Source organism: Trichomycterus rosablanca, chromosome 7 (assembly GCF_030014385.1).
Source record: "Trichomycterus rosablanca isolate fTriRos1 chromosome 7, fTriRos1.hap1, whole genome shotgun sequence".
Classification (NCBI taxonomy): Eukaryota; Metazoa; Chordata; class Actinopteri; order Siluriformes; family Trichomycteridae; genus Trichomycterus; species Trichomycterus rosablanca.
The window spans coordinates 33,844,088-33,858,595 of record NC_085994.1 but is presented as its reverse complement, the minus strand read 5'-3'; the positions used below and the strand labels follow the sequence as shown (position 1 = coordinate 33,858,595).

The following is a 14,508-nucleotide window of genomic DNA, read 5'->3' as shown; positions in this document are numbered from 1 at the left end:
TGGTCGATTACTTGCTTCTCTTTGCTGTAATGGTCTTCATTCTTCATCCTATTTGCAATAAAAATTTAGCTGTTCTTTTCAACACTGTACATATACAGTATATATATATATATATATATATATATATATATATATATATATATATATATATATACAGTACAGGCCAAAAGTTTGGACACACCTTCTCATTCCTGTGGTTTTTCTTAATTTTTTTTTAATTTTCTACATTGTAGATTAATACTAAAGACATCCAAACTATGAAGGAACACATATGGAATTATGTAGTAAACAAAAAAGTGTTAAACAAACCAGAATATGTTTTATATTTTAGATTCTTTAAAGTAGCCATCTTTTGCTTTAATGACAGATTTGCACACTCTTTGAAATTTTCTCAACCAGCTTTATTAGGTTTCCACCTGGAATGGTTTGTGCCTTGTCTAGAGTGAATTTTTGGAATTTGTTGCTTTTTTAATGTGTTTGAGACCATCAGTTGGGTTGTGCAGAGGTAGAGTTGGTAAAATATAAAACATATTCTGGTTTGTTTAACACTTTTTGGTTCACTACATAATTCTTCATAGTTTGGATGTCTTCAGTATTAATCTACAATGTAGAAAATAAAAATAATCAAGAAAAAACATTGAAGAGAAGGTGTGTCCAAACTTTTGGCTGGTGTGTCCAAACTTTTGGCCTGTACTGTATATATATATATACTGTATATACATATATACTGGTGCTGGTCATAAAATTAGAATATCATGAAAAAGTTGATTTATTTCAGTAATTCCATTCAAAAAGTGAAACTTGTATATTATATTCATTCATTACACACAGACCGATATATTTCAAATGTTTATTTCTTTTAATGTTGTTGATTATAACTGACAACTAATGAAAACCCCAAATTCAGTATCTCAGAAAATGAGAATATTACTTAAGACCAATACAAAAAAAGGATTTTTAGAAATGTTGGCCAACTGAAAAGTATGAAGATGAAAAGTATGAGCATGTACAGCACTCAATACTTAGTTGGGGCTCCTTTTGCCTGGATTACTGCAGCAATGCGGCGTGGCATGGAGTCCATCAGTCTGTGGCACTGCTCAGGTGTTATGAGAGCCCAGGTTGCTCTGATAGTGGCCTTCAGCTCTTCTGAATTGTTGGGTCTGGCGTATCGCATCTTCCTCTTCACAATACCCCATAGATTTTCTATGGGGTTAAGGTCAGGCGAGTTTGCTGGCCAATTAAGAACAGGGATACCATGGTCCTTAAACCAGGTACTGGTAGCTTTGGCACTGTGTGCAGGTGCCAAGTCCTGTTGCAAAAAGAAATCTGCATCTCCATAAAGTTGGTCAGCAGCAGGAAGCATGAAGTGCTCTAAAACTTCCTGGTAGACGGCTGCGTTGACCTTGGACCTCAGAAAACACAGTGGACCAACACCAGCAGATGACATGGCACTCCAAACCATCACTGACTGTGGAAACTTTACACTGGACAGACTCTGGGACCTTGATTTCCAAAGGTAATGCAAAATTTACTTTCATCAGAGAACATAACTTTGGACCACTCAGCAGCAGTCCAGTCCTTTTTGTCTTTAGCTCAGGTGAGACGCTTCTGACGCTGTCTCTTGTTCAAGAGTGGCTTGACACAAGGAATGCGACAGCTGAAACCCATGTCTTGTATACGTCTGTGCGTGGTGGTTCTTGAAGCACTGACTCCAGCTGCAGTCCACTCTTTGTGAATCTCCCCCACATTTTTGAATGGGTTTTGTTTCACAATCCTCTCCAGGGTGCGGTTATCCCTATTGCTTGTACACTTTTTTCTACCACATCTTTTCCTCCCCTTCACCTCTCTATTAATGTGCTTGGACACAGAGCTCTGTGAACAGCCAGCCTCTTTAGCAATGACCTTTTGTGTCTTGCCCTCCTTGTGCAAGGTGTCAATGGTCGTCTTTTGGACAACTGTCAAGTCAGCAGTCTTCCCCATGATTGTGTAGCCTACAGAACTAGACTGAGAGACCATTTAAAGGCCTTTGCAGGTGTTTTGAGTTAATTAGCTGATTAGATTATGGCACCAGGTGTCTTCAATATTGTACCTTGTCACAATATTCTAATTTTCTGAGATACTGAATTTGGGGTTTTCATTAGTTGTCGGTTATAATCATCAACATTAAAAGAAATAAACATTTGAAATATATCAGTCTGTGTGTAATGAATGAATATAATATACAAGTTTCACTTTTTGAATGGAATTACTGAAATAAATCAACTTTTTCATGATATTCTAATTTTATGACCAGCACCAGCACCTCTTTACTACACTCACTGTCCATTTTATCAGCTCCACTTACCATATAGAAGCACTTTGTAGTTCTACAATTACTGATTGTAGTCCATCTGTTTCTCTACATACTTTTTTAAACCTGCTTTCACCCTGTTCCTCAATGGTCAGGACCCCCACATGACCACCACAAAGCAGGTATTATTTATGTGGTGGATCATTCTCAGCACTGCAGTGACACTGACATGGTGGTGGTGTGTTAGTGTGTGTTATGCTGGTATGAGTGGATCAGACACAGCAGCGCTGCTGGAGTTTTTAAATACCGTGTCCACTCACTGTCCACTATTAGACACTCTTACTTAGTTGGTCCACCTTGTAGATGTAAAGTCAGAGACGATCGCTCATCTATTGCTGCTGTTTGAGTTGGTCATCTTCTAGACCTTCATCAGTGGTTACAGGACGCTGCCAACGGGGCGCTGTTGGCTGGATATTTTTGGTTGGTGGACTATTCTCAATCCAGCAGTGACAGTGAGGTGTTTGAAAACTCCATCAGCATTGCTGTGTCTGATCCACTCATACCAGCACAACACACACGAACACACCACCACCATGTCAGTGTCACTGCAGTGCTGAGAATGATCCACCACCCAAATAATACCTGCTCTGTGGTGGTCCTGTGAGAGTCCTGGCCATTGAAGAACAGCATGAAAGGGGGCTAACAAAGCATGCAGAGAAACAGATGGACTACAGTCAGTAATTGTAGAACTACAAAGTGCTTCTATATGGTAACAGTAAATGGATTTAATAAATATTATAAAGGTTTTTACAACCATACTTTTACTATATTTTGTCAACCATACAGTCACATTTTCCAGCAACAGGAGGGAGTCATTTTTTAAATGTTTAAATTGCATTAAAGGAAAATGTGTTGTCATGATTTTGGATTTAAGGTTCTTTCTAGACTTTAATTAAAGATTTATTTATTGCATATTCAGCCATTAGACAGAAGGCAGAAATGAGAGAAAAGGCACATTATTAATGTTAATGTGTATAAAGGTGGCTGGATGTTGTTTATGTGTGTATTGAGATTGGATTTGTGACCCCATTAGGTGACCCTGTTGTTTATGCATTAAAGGAGAGCTGCTGCCTGCTGTGTGCAGGTAAAAATGAATAATGTGACTTTGGAGAGTTGGAGACACTTAAATGGCTGGTGTTATATAAGCATTCTCACTGGGGAGTGCTCGCCTGGACAGTTACTCCTGCACAATCACACACACACACACATACACACACAGTCTCTTGCTTTCTGTCCCTGTTACAAACATCTTCAGGCTTTGACAGCTGGCTGATTTTGTGACGATTAAATGCACAACACATTTTTCTTTTCTTGAATATGAATCAGCATTAATTTCTGGCCCTGTACCCATATGCAAAATCAGCTGCATTTAAAATATTAAAGAACTGCTATGTAACTTGCATAAAATCTGAAACTGATAACAATCAATTGCAATACGTATAATTAAGAAGAGCTTTAATTCCAGTCTGAATAGTGTTGCGCAATTCCTTACTGGTTTGTGGTTGGATGTTGGACCATTTGGGAACACTTACCTTGAACCCTCTTCACACTCACACTGACTTGAGTGTAGTGTAATGGCAGTTGTCACATCCTGAGTCATTACAACAGTTCACTTCTTGTATTATATACTGTTTTATTTCATGGCATAGCTGTTTCTGGTAGTTCTTGGATTACATCAGATATACACTGATCAGCCATAACATTAAAACCACCTCCTTGTTTCTACACTCACTGTCCATTTTATCAGCTCCACTTACCATATAGAAGCACTTTGTAGTTCTACAATTACTGACATACTCTACATACTTTGTTAACCTGCTATTACCCTGTTCTTCAATGGTCAGGACCCCCACATGACCACCACAGAGCAGCTATTATTTAGATGGTGGATCATTCCAAGCACTGCAGTGACACTGACATGGTGGTGGTGTGTTAGTGTGTGTTGTGCTGGTATGAGTGGATTAGACACAGCAGCGCTGATGGAGTTTTTAAACACCTCACTGTCACTGCTGGACTGAGAATAGTCCACCAACCAAAAATATATCCAGCCAACAGCACCCCATGGGCAGCGTCCTGTGACCACAGATGAAGGTCTAGAAGATGACCAAGTCAAACAGCAGCAATAGATGAGCGATCGTCTCTGACTTTACATCTACAAGGTGGAACAACTAGGTAGGAGTGGACAGTGAGTGGACATGGTATTTAAAAACTCCAGCAGTGCTGCTGTGTCTGATCCACTCATACCAGCACAACACACACTAACACACGACCACCATGTCAGTGTCACTGTTGTGCTGACAATGATCCACCACCTAAATAATACCTTTTTATAACGGTTTTAATTTTATGGCTGATCAGTGTATATATGGACAAATTTTATTGTAGCTTAAGGTGACAGTTTGAATTTCCTTCCTGATCTTGGTAAGTAGTTCCATGTAGTACATAGAACTGTTTGCACAGATGTTTATGATCATAATCGCCAAGGATAAATTAGGAGGCCATGTCACAAAGTTAGAAATTACCCATTAAATTTAAGGTTTTAAGTTAAAATAGGTATATTTTGTCATTCATACACACACATGGCCACCACTGATTTCTTTGTACTGTCTGTGTTGCTGGTGTAAACTGTATAAATCATCCACATAAAGCGTCATTGTCAGAATTTTTGACACCTAGATACCTCTGCTAGATTGACAAATATTTCCAAACCCCAAACCAGCAATCCACAAGCCAGCATTATCCAGCTTGGACCAGCATCAAATTTAATTCTTAGCCAGTAGTTCCTAACCTTTTTGTCATCTGGATTGCCAAAGTGGCTAAAAGCAAGCCTTGGGGCAGCATACATGCATTAGTCTGCTGCTAATGTATTGTAATAATAGGCCTGTAATACAAAAGGGCAGAGCTTTTTTATAGTTTACAGCCAATTGGCAGGACATTTTGTACCCTAGAACAAAGCTAAAAAGCTCAAAATAAATAAATAATATAAATGAAAACTGTTTAATTATTGTTGCAAAGGTGATTAATTTAATGTTAAACTATCTGTTCAATATGGACATGCGAAGAACAGTAAACCATGAATTGCATGAAACCAGCATGTAATTGGATAATCTATTGTTGTGCATGTAAACAGTTTAGTCGGATTCAGTAAGCATTAACTTCAGACCACTGTTTTACTTACACTACAGGAACTTTGAGCATCTCGTTTAAAACATTAAATATTGTTTCAGTTTTATGACTGGGGGACCTGCAATTTAGTCCCCCATAATTTGTTATCCTGGAACTGTTTGTTACCTCATGCTGTGTTAGCGTATGAAGACCCACGCACCCACATATAGTCCGGTCCTCACCCTGCAGATACGGTGGCCAATTTGTATTTGCTGCAGGCACTGCCAGTTATGCCCGCCAGATGGAGCCCAGCCGACCGGTGGCAACACCGAGCCTCGAACCCGGGAGTTCAGAAACTCGGTGCTGGTGCGTCAGCGGAATATCCCGCTGTGCCACCTGGGTGCCATAACCATGAGTTCTGACTGTACTTGTTTAGTAAGGCTGGGATATGTACAGTGGGGTCAAAAAGTATTTAGTCAAGTATTTAGTCAGCCACTGATTGTGCAAGTTCTCCTACTTAGAAAGATGAGAGAGGTCTGTAATTTTCATCATAGGTACACTTCAACTATGAGAGACAAAATGAGAAAAAAAAATCCAGGATTTTTAAAGAATTTATTTGTAAATTATGGTGGAAAATAAGTACTTGGTCAATAACAAAAGTTCAACTCAATACTTTGTAACATAACCTTTGTTGGCAATGACAGAGGTCAAACGTTTCCTGTAAGTCTTCACCAGGTTTGCACACACTGTAGCTGGTATTTTGGCCCATTCCTCCATGCAGATCTCCTCTAGAGCAGTGATGTTTTGGGGCTGTCGCTGGGCAACACGGACTCCACAAATTTTCTATGGGGTTGAGGTCTGGAGACTGGCTAGGCCACTCCAGGACCTTGAAATGCTTTTTACGGAGCCACTCCTTCGATGCCCGAGCGGTGTGTTTGGGATCATTGTCATTCTGGAAGACCCAGCCACGTTCCATCTTCAATGCTCTCACTGATGGAAGGAGGTTTTGGCTTAAAATCTCACGATACATGGCCCCGTTCATTCTTCCCTTAACACGGATCAGTCGTCCTGTCCCCTTTGCAGAAAAACAGCCCCAAAGCATGATGTTTCCACCCCCATGCTTCACAGTAGGTATGGTGTTCTTGGAATGCAACTCAGCATTCTTCTTCCTCCAAACACGGCGAGTTGAGTTTTTACCAAAAAGTTTCATCTGACCACATGATATTCTCCCAATCCTCTTCTGGATCATCCATATGCTCTCTGGCAAACTTCAGACGGGCCTGGACATGTACTGGCTTAAGCAGGGGGACACGCCTGGCACTGCAGGATTTGAGCCCTTCTCGGCGTAGTGTGTTATTGATGGTAGCCTTTGTTACCAGCTTTCTGCAGGTCATTCATCAGGTCCCTCCGTGTAGTTCTGGGATTTTTGCTCACCGTTCTCTCTTTGGTCTTGGCCATGGTTGAGTTTGGAGTCTGACGGTTTGAGGCTGTGGACAGGTGTCTTTTATACAGATAACGAGGTCAAACAGGTGCCATTAATACAGGTAACGAGTGGAGGACAGAAGAGCTTCTTAAAGAAGAAGTTACAGGTCTGTGAGAGCCAGAAATCTTGCTTGTTTGTTATTGACCAAATACTTATTTTCCACCATAATTTACAAATAAATTCTTTAAAAATCCTACAATGTGATTTCCTGGATTTTAATCCCAGAACTACACGGAGGGACCTGATGAATGACCTGCAGAAAGCTGGTAACAAAGGCTACCATCAGTAACACACTACGCCGAGAAGGGCTCAAATCCTGCAGTGCCAGGCGTGTCCCCCTGCTTAAGCCAGTACATGTCCAGGCCCGTCTGAAGTTTGCCAGAGAGCATATGGATGATCCAGAAGAGGATTGGGAGAATATCATGTGGTCAGATGAAACTTTTTGGTAAAAACTCAACTCGCCGTGTTTGGAGGAAGAAGAATGCTGAGTTGCATTCCAAGAACACCATACCTACTGTGAAGCATGGGGGTGGAAACATCATGCTTTGGGGCTGTTTTTCTGCAAAGGGGACAGGACGACTGATCCGTGTTAAGGGAAGAATGAACGGGGCCATGTATCGTGAGATTTTAAGCCAAAACCTCCTTCCATCAGTGAGAGCATTGAAGATGGAACGTGGCTGGGTCTTCCAGAATGACAATGATCCCAAACACACCGCTCGGGCATCGAAGGAGTGGCTCCGTAAAAAGCATTTCAAGGTCCTGGAGTGGCCTAGCCAGTCTCCAGACCTCAACCCCATAGAAAATTTGTGGAGTCCGTGTTGCCCAGCGACAGCCCCAAAACATCACTGCTCTAGAGGAGATCTGCATGGAGGAATGGGCCAAAATACCAGCTACAGTGTGTGCAAACCTGGTGAAGACTTACAGGAAACGTTTGACCTCTGTCATTGCCAACAAAGGTTATGTTACAAAGTATTGAGTTGAACTTTTGTTATTGACCAAGTACTTATTTTCCACCATAATTTACAAATAAATTCTTTAAAAATCCTGGATTTTTTTTTCTCATTTTGTCTCTCATCGTTGAAGTGTACCTATGATGAAAATTACAGACCTCTCTCATCTTTCTAAGTAGGAGAACTTGCACAATCAGTGGCTGACTAAATACTTTTTGGCCCCACTGTAAGCTCTGTGCTAATGACATTTTAAGAAAACGTCATTGTACTATTTATACTCTACATTTAGCAAAATTAAACAGTGGGCTGCTTGGTGATAGCCTACAAAACGTTTCCGGGCACAAAAGAAACTTGCTCCAAAGCACTTACTGTATATTCACTCTATTTGGCACATTTCATTTTTGAATTGTACTATACATACTTGTATAATTCTTTATGTTAAATATTTTAATTGAAGGTCATAAAATCACAAACACCACTGTTGGATAGGGTGACCATACGTCCTCTTTTTCCCGGACATGTCCTCTTTTTGAGACCTAAAAAATGTGTCCGGCCAGGATTTTTAAATCACCAATGTCAAAAATGTCCGGGATTCTGCTTTACTAATCTGCACTCGCTATTCTGTGTGTATGTTCTTGCATTGGTTTGCATTGGTTTGTTTTTAGGTCTTTTTAGGAGTGCATCTGTTTTGTTAGAATAAGTCTGATTTTCACGTGCACGTACTAACACAGGCTCTTGTCAACACCGTGATGGCCCTGCATTCTGTGGAAATTGCTCAGCAAGCACTAGAAGACACATCTTACTGCTGGGTTTCTACTGACGGGAGCAAGTAATTAAAGTGAATCATATTAAAGTTAAAAACACTCCTAATAAGTCGGCTGATACGATTGTACAATACATCAAAGAAACTAAAAAATAAAGGGATTTTTATTTATAGGTGACAACAGTTTTTTAATTTGTTGTTATTATTGTTTAGGGCTTAACGCTGAATGTGAAGGAATACGATTATCTGACCATAAAGGCCCTTGTTAAAGAGCAGCTGTACATTTATTAAAGTTCAGTAACACAGCTGGAAGGTTATTGAATCATTTGTCAACTATTTAAACCTCTACCCCATACACAATGCCATGGTGTCGCCAACGACATGAAATAACCACCCCCCTTCCTTCCCCGAACCAGGCGTCCTCTTTTTTAAAAACCAAAATATGGTCACCCTACTGTTGGACAAGCTCTTACTTGTGACAGTTACAGTTTTTTTCCCCAAAAATGCAGTAATTGAAAGTTTACCTTATATACCTGACCTATAATTTATTAATGTATATTTCTTAAGAAACAGAAACAGCTGGAACATCATGCTTTTTAGTTTCCATGGTAAAATGAGAGCATTTTGATTAATGTGTTTGACAGCAGCTGGCCTTACTAAGAAGCCTAGAGCTTTTAGATGCTAATGTGAATCAAAGCTCATTCACAGTGCTAAAACTCAAGCACATTACTTTTGAAATGAGTCATACACAGTCCAACCAACCAGTTCAGTATGGAAGGCTTTAAAAGACCCTTTCAGTGGGGTTGGAAAAAATTATACATTACGTACTGTTGGTGTCAATAGTGAATTTAGCTATGCAGTATTAAAAAGTGAGTGATGAAATCAAATAAAAGCTAAAATTAAAGAAACAATATATAATAGGGGACTAGAGGAATGTGCAGAGATCTAGCTTTATTGTCTTATGTAAGATTTTGGAGAGGTAGGAGTGTTCAATTCAAATCTTTTCTCTCTTTCAGACTCTTTAACTGTCTCCACTTACTAAAATTATACTACAGCAGAATTTAAGCAGTGCTTTCACTATCGATTAGGAACCATATTTAGAGTAGACAGGATAGATCAGCAACCTAACTTTAAAAATACATCAGTTTATAAGGAAGGAAATATCCAGACTTGTGCATGATTGGTGTTCAAGCTCTTTTTCTAGGAGGTTTGTTCAGCTTATTAAAATGAGGAAAACATCCTTGAGATGACCTAGTTTTTCTTGTTCTTTATGACATTCTTAATGTATATACACTGATCAGCCATAACATTATAACCACCTCCTTGTTTCTACACTCACTGTCCATTTTATCAGCTCCACTTACCATATAGAAGCACTTTGTAGTTCTACAATTACTGACTGTAGTCCATCTGTTTCTCTGCATATCTTTTTTGCCTGCTTTCACCCTGTTCTTCAATAGTCAGGACCACCACAGGACCACCACAGAGCAGGTATTATTTAGGTAGTGGATCATTCTCAGCACTGCAGTGACACTGACATGGTGGTGGTGTGTCAGTGTGTGTTGTGCTGGTATGAGTGGATCGGACACAGCAGCGCTGCTGGAGTTTTCCAACACCTCACTGTCAATGGGTCTTGGTACGCTTCTCTCGGGAATTTTAAACAATCGCTCCGGACATTCGACTTTCCAGAATTTGTCTGTTGAATGCGAAATCTGTTAAATGGAGGTCCGTTAAATCAAGGTTCTTCTGTACTTTTATTTTGGTGGTAAGGTGAATATGTCACAACACACAATGCATGTGTGTTTCTGCATAGTCGCAGGCCAGTCATAGTGTCCATGCTAACTCCTGTCCATCAGACTAGACATTGGAGCATTAAAATAAAGTTGACTGGTTATACAAATTATATTTTTTCATCATGTGGACAGCTTGGCACATGCACATGATTTACCTGCAGAACAGATGGCACCAGGATGTTTTGTAGGATGAACCAGCTCGCCTACCAGAGGACTCCTTCCTCCTTCGTCTGGGCCTTTTTTTTTCTGCAAAGAGAAGCAATCATTTAGTATTTTTGTGTTCATATTATGCATGTTAGAATAATAATAATGTAATAGAACTTACATTTGCAGAACACTGACCTGAGCCACTCTTGCCCAGAGCAGGCCAGGCAAAGGAATAGAAGGAGTAAACGGAAGCGCTGTCTCATTAACTGTATCATTTAGAGCTCAGCATGGATGTCTACTCTGAGCAGAGAGAAAAGCTTTCTAAATTTAACTGCAGCTGCATTACTTCTGGCTGCTGAAAGAAAATTGTGTGTGCTTCTTAGTGAAATGTACTAATACTTTCACTAAAACAACATCAGCAGCAAAAATAATAATAATAATAATAATAATAATGTTGAAATGAGGATAGAAATAAAATTAATAAAATGTCTTTTTTTGTATTTTCCCATTTTCTCCTGAACTACCAGTTTCCTGATTGTAACGTCTTCTTGCACCACCCCTGACAAGACCAAGCAGAGCCACAGACTATCCCCCCCCCCCCCCCCCCCCTTTAGTGTTTTCTGTTCTCTGCTCATGCTGTTGGTGTTTTTCATCTTTAGTTCATACTATTAATGTTTTTTTAATTCTCTTTCTGTCTGTCTGCCTCTCTATTTCTGACTGTCTGTCTTTCTGGGAATGGGACTCAACTTGTGGCTGTGGTGAGCAGAGTGGAGGAAAAGGAGTTGCAAAGTGATGGTTCTGAATGCAGTAGATAGAATGCCTTTATTAGTGATATATACATACACTGATCATCCATAACATTAAAACCACCTCCTTGTTTCTACACTTACTGTCCATTTTATCAGCTCCACTTACCATATAGGAGCACTATAGGAGACTGCTTTCATGCTGTTCTTCAATGGTCAGGACTCACCCAGGATCACCACAGAGCAGGTATTATTTAGGTGGTGGATCATTCTCAGCACTGCAGTGACACTGACATGGTGGTGGTGTGTTAGTGTGTGATGTGCTGGTATGAGTTGATCAGACACAGCAGCGCTGCTGGAGTTTTTAAATACCGTGTCCACTCACTGTCCACTCTATCAGACACTCCTACCTAGTTGGTCCACCTTGTAGATTTAAAGTCAGAGACGATCGCTCATCTATTGCTGCTGTTTGAGTTGGTCATCTTCTAGACCTTCATCAGTGGTCACAGGCTGCTGTGGGGTGCTGTTGGGTGGATATTTTTGGTTGGTGGACTATTCTCAGTCCAGCAGTGACAGTGAGGTGTTTAAAAACTCCATCAGCATTGCTGTGTCTGATCCACTCATACCAGCACAACACACACTAACACACCACCACCATGTCAGTGTCACTGCAGTGCTGAGAATGATCCACCACCCAAATAATACCTGCTCTGTAGTGGTCCTGGGAGAGTCCTGACCATTGAAGAACAGCATGAAAGGGGGCTAAGAAAGCATGCAGAGAAACAGATGGACTACAGTCAGTAACTGTAGAACTACAAAGTGCTTCAATATGGTAAGTGGAGCTGATAAAATGGACAGTGAGTGTAGAAACAAGGAGGTGGTTTTAATGTTATGACTGATCGGGGTATACACATGTACAGTACAATAAAATTCTTTCTTCACATATTCCAGCTTTTTTAGAAGCTGGGGTCAGAGCGCAGGTTCAACCATTGTACAGCGCCCCTGAAGCAGAGAGGGTGAAGGGCCTTGCTCAAAAACCAAACAGTGGCTGCATGCCAGAGCTGGGATTCAAACTCTAAACCTTTTAATTGATAGGCCATAGCTCTACCCACTAGGCTACAACTGTCCCTCTACCACAGTAGCCCTTCCTCTGGCTAGTGGTAGCCTAGTGGGTAGAGCTTTGGGCTATCAACCGGAAGATTGGTGGTTCAAATCCAGGCTCTGCTATGCAGCCACTGTTGGGTCCTTGAGCAAGGCCCTTAACCCTGTCTGCTCCAGGGGCGCCGTACGATGGCTGACCCTGTGCTCTGACCCCAGCTTCCAAACAAGCTGGGATATGCGAAGAAAGAATTTCATTGTACTGTACACCTGTATATGTATATATGACAAATAAAGTATATCTATCTAAATATCTAACCTGCAATCATCACTGCAACATGTCAGGATTATTTCATTCTTTCCCAACCTCCTCTCCACACTTCGAACTGTATTGAGAACATTTGTTTTTCTGAAGTTATATAACCCTGTATATCCTGATCTATTTATATCAGTTTTGTCAGGATCTTGAAGTGTGCAAGATGCTGCAGCATAATCTTGCATCAGCACAGTGGGAGCGTCAGACTGTGCAGGAGGTGTATTTTTAGGAACATGACAGGATAAAACTTAGTGTTCACATTGTAATGACATGATTGCCCAAGCATGTTGATCGCGTATGTATTAGTATGAGGCGGTATGACGGCGCAGCAACACGGGTCTTAACCCTTTATTGGTCTGTTCAACCATTTGATTGCGCTTACTTGAGGTCTAAATACTTGGGAAAAATAAGCTGTTTTTAAATAATCTTGTTTGGGCCGTATCTACTCCTTGGTTGACGTGTTAGACTCAAAAATATTGGTAGATGATTTTAATAAAACAGCCTTTCTAACCTACGTATATGTCAACTTGAAGCTAGCAGCTGAAAAATCATCCATGGAAGTTGCATCATTTTTGGTAGAGGCTCATTAAAATACTGTGTGCACTAGTAAAAATCAGTGTTTGCTGTTGGTATAGTCCCAAGAAACTAGGAAATACAAAAAAAAACCCATTCTTTTCTTGGTGAAACCATTAAAGGGTTAAGTGCATTTGATCCACACCTCTGACTGTCTGAGAGGAGTTTCTATGTTCTACAGTTTTCTCTCCACCTTTCCAAATTGTACATAGGTATAAATGAATGAGTTAACGTGTGAGTGCGTGTTGCCTTGTGATGAGTTGGCAACCTGTTCAGAAAGTATTCCTGCCATGCTGGAATGTCCAGATGGTCAAGTCCCCACCCATCCTTCCAACCACTATCCATCAAAAACCTAATTGGGATAAAGCTGTTTAATAAATGAATACACACATTTTGTACAGTGGCATGGTAGTAGTGGTTGTGTGGGTGTAGCATTGTAAAATGAGTCCTGGGTAGCTGGGTTCGATCCTCACTTGGTCCATGTGTGTATGGAGTATTACACACTCCTCCTGTGTCTTCTTACCTCGCAAAACATTCACAAGGTGGACAGGCTGCTATAAATCCCCCCTATGTGTGTGAGTGTGTTAATGTGTAAGTGTGTGTTGGCCTGTTATATACTGGTGGCCAGCCCACTGTTTTCAGGTTTTGCCAGACCTACAATGACCTTGACCAGGATGAACAGATGATTCTTTTTTTAGTTATGCCCAATGCATATAGGACCTCCAAGCAGGTACAGTAAGCTGCATGATTATTGGCACCCAATGTAAAGATGGGTAAAAAAGTCTCACAATGAAATACTCGCTCACTTACTCACTTTCTTAACCGCTTAGCCAATAAGGGTCACGGCTGGTTACCTATCCCAGCTTTTCAATGTGCGCAAGGCACACAGTAACACCCTGAACAGGGTGCCAGTCCATCGCAGGGCTCACACACACACACACACACACACACACACACCCATTCACCTATAGGGCAATTCAGTGTCTCCAATTAACCTGACTTCATGTTTTTGGACTGTGGGAGGAAACCAGAGCTCCCGGAGGAAACCCACGCGGACGCGGAGTAGAACATGCAAACTCAGCAAATTAACCACTAAACGTGAGACACCTGAAAGCTACACGAATAAATAAATGTTAGAATGCTAAACACAAACCTTACATTTTGAATTTCACAGCAAATTGCAT

The 14,508-nt window shown here is 40.7% G+C and overlaps 1 protein-coding gene across 3 annotated transcripts in view; it reads left to right on the top strand.

Annotated features, from left to right (window-relative positions):
* The window catches only part of iqsec2b (IQ motif and Sec7 domain ArfGEF 2b), a 65,142-nt gene that overhangs the window by 18,544 nt on the left and 32,090 nt on the right, over nucleotides 1-14,508 (top strand). The gene's annotated exons all lie outside the window — the stretch shown is intronic.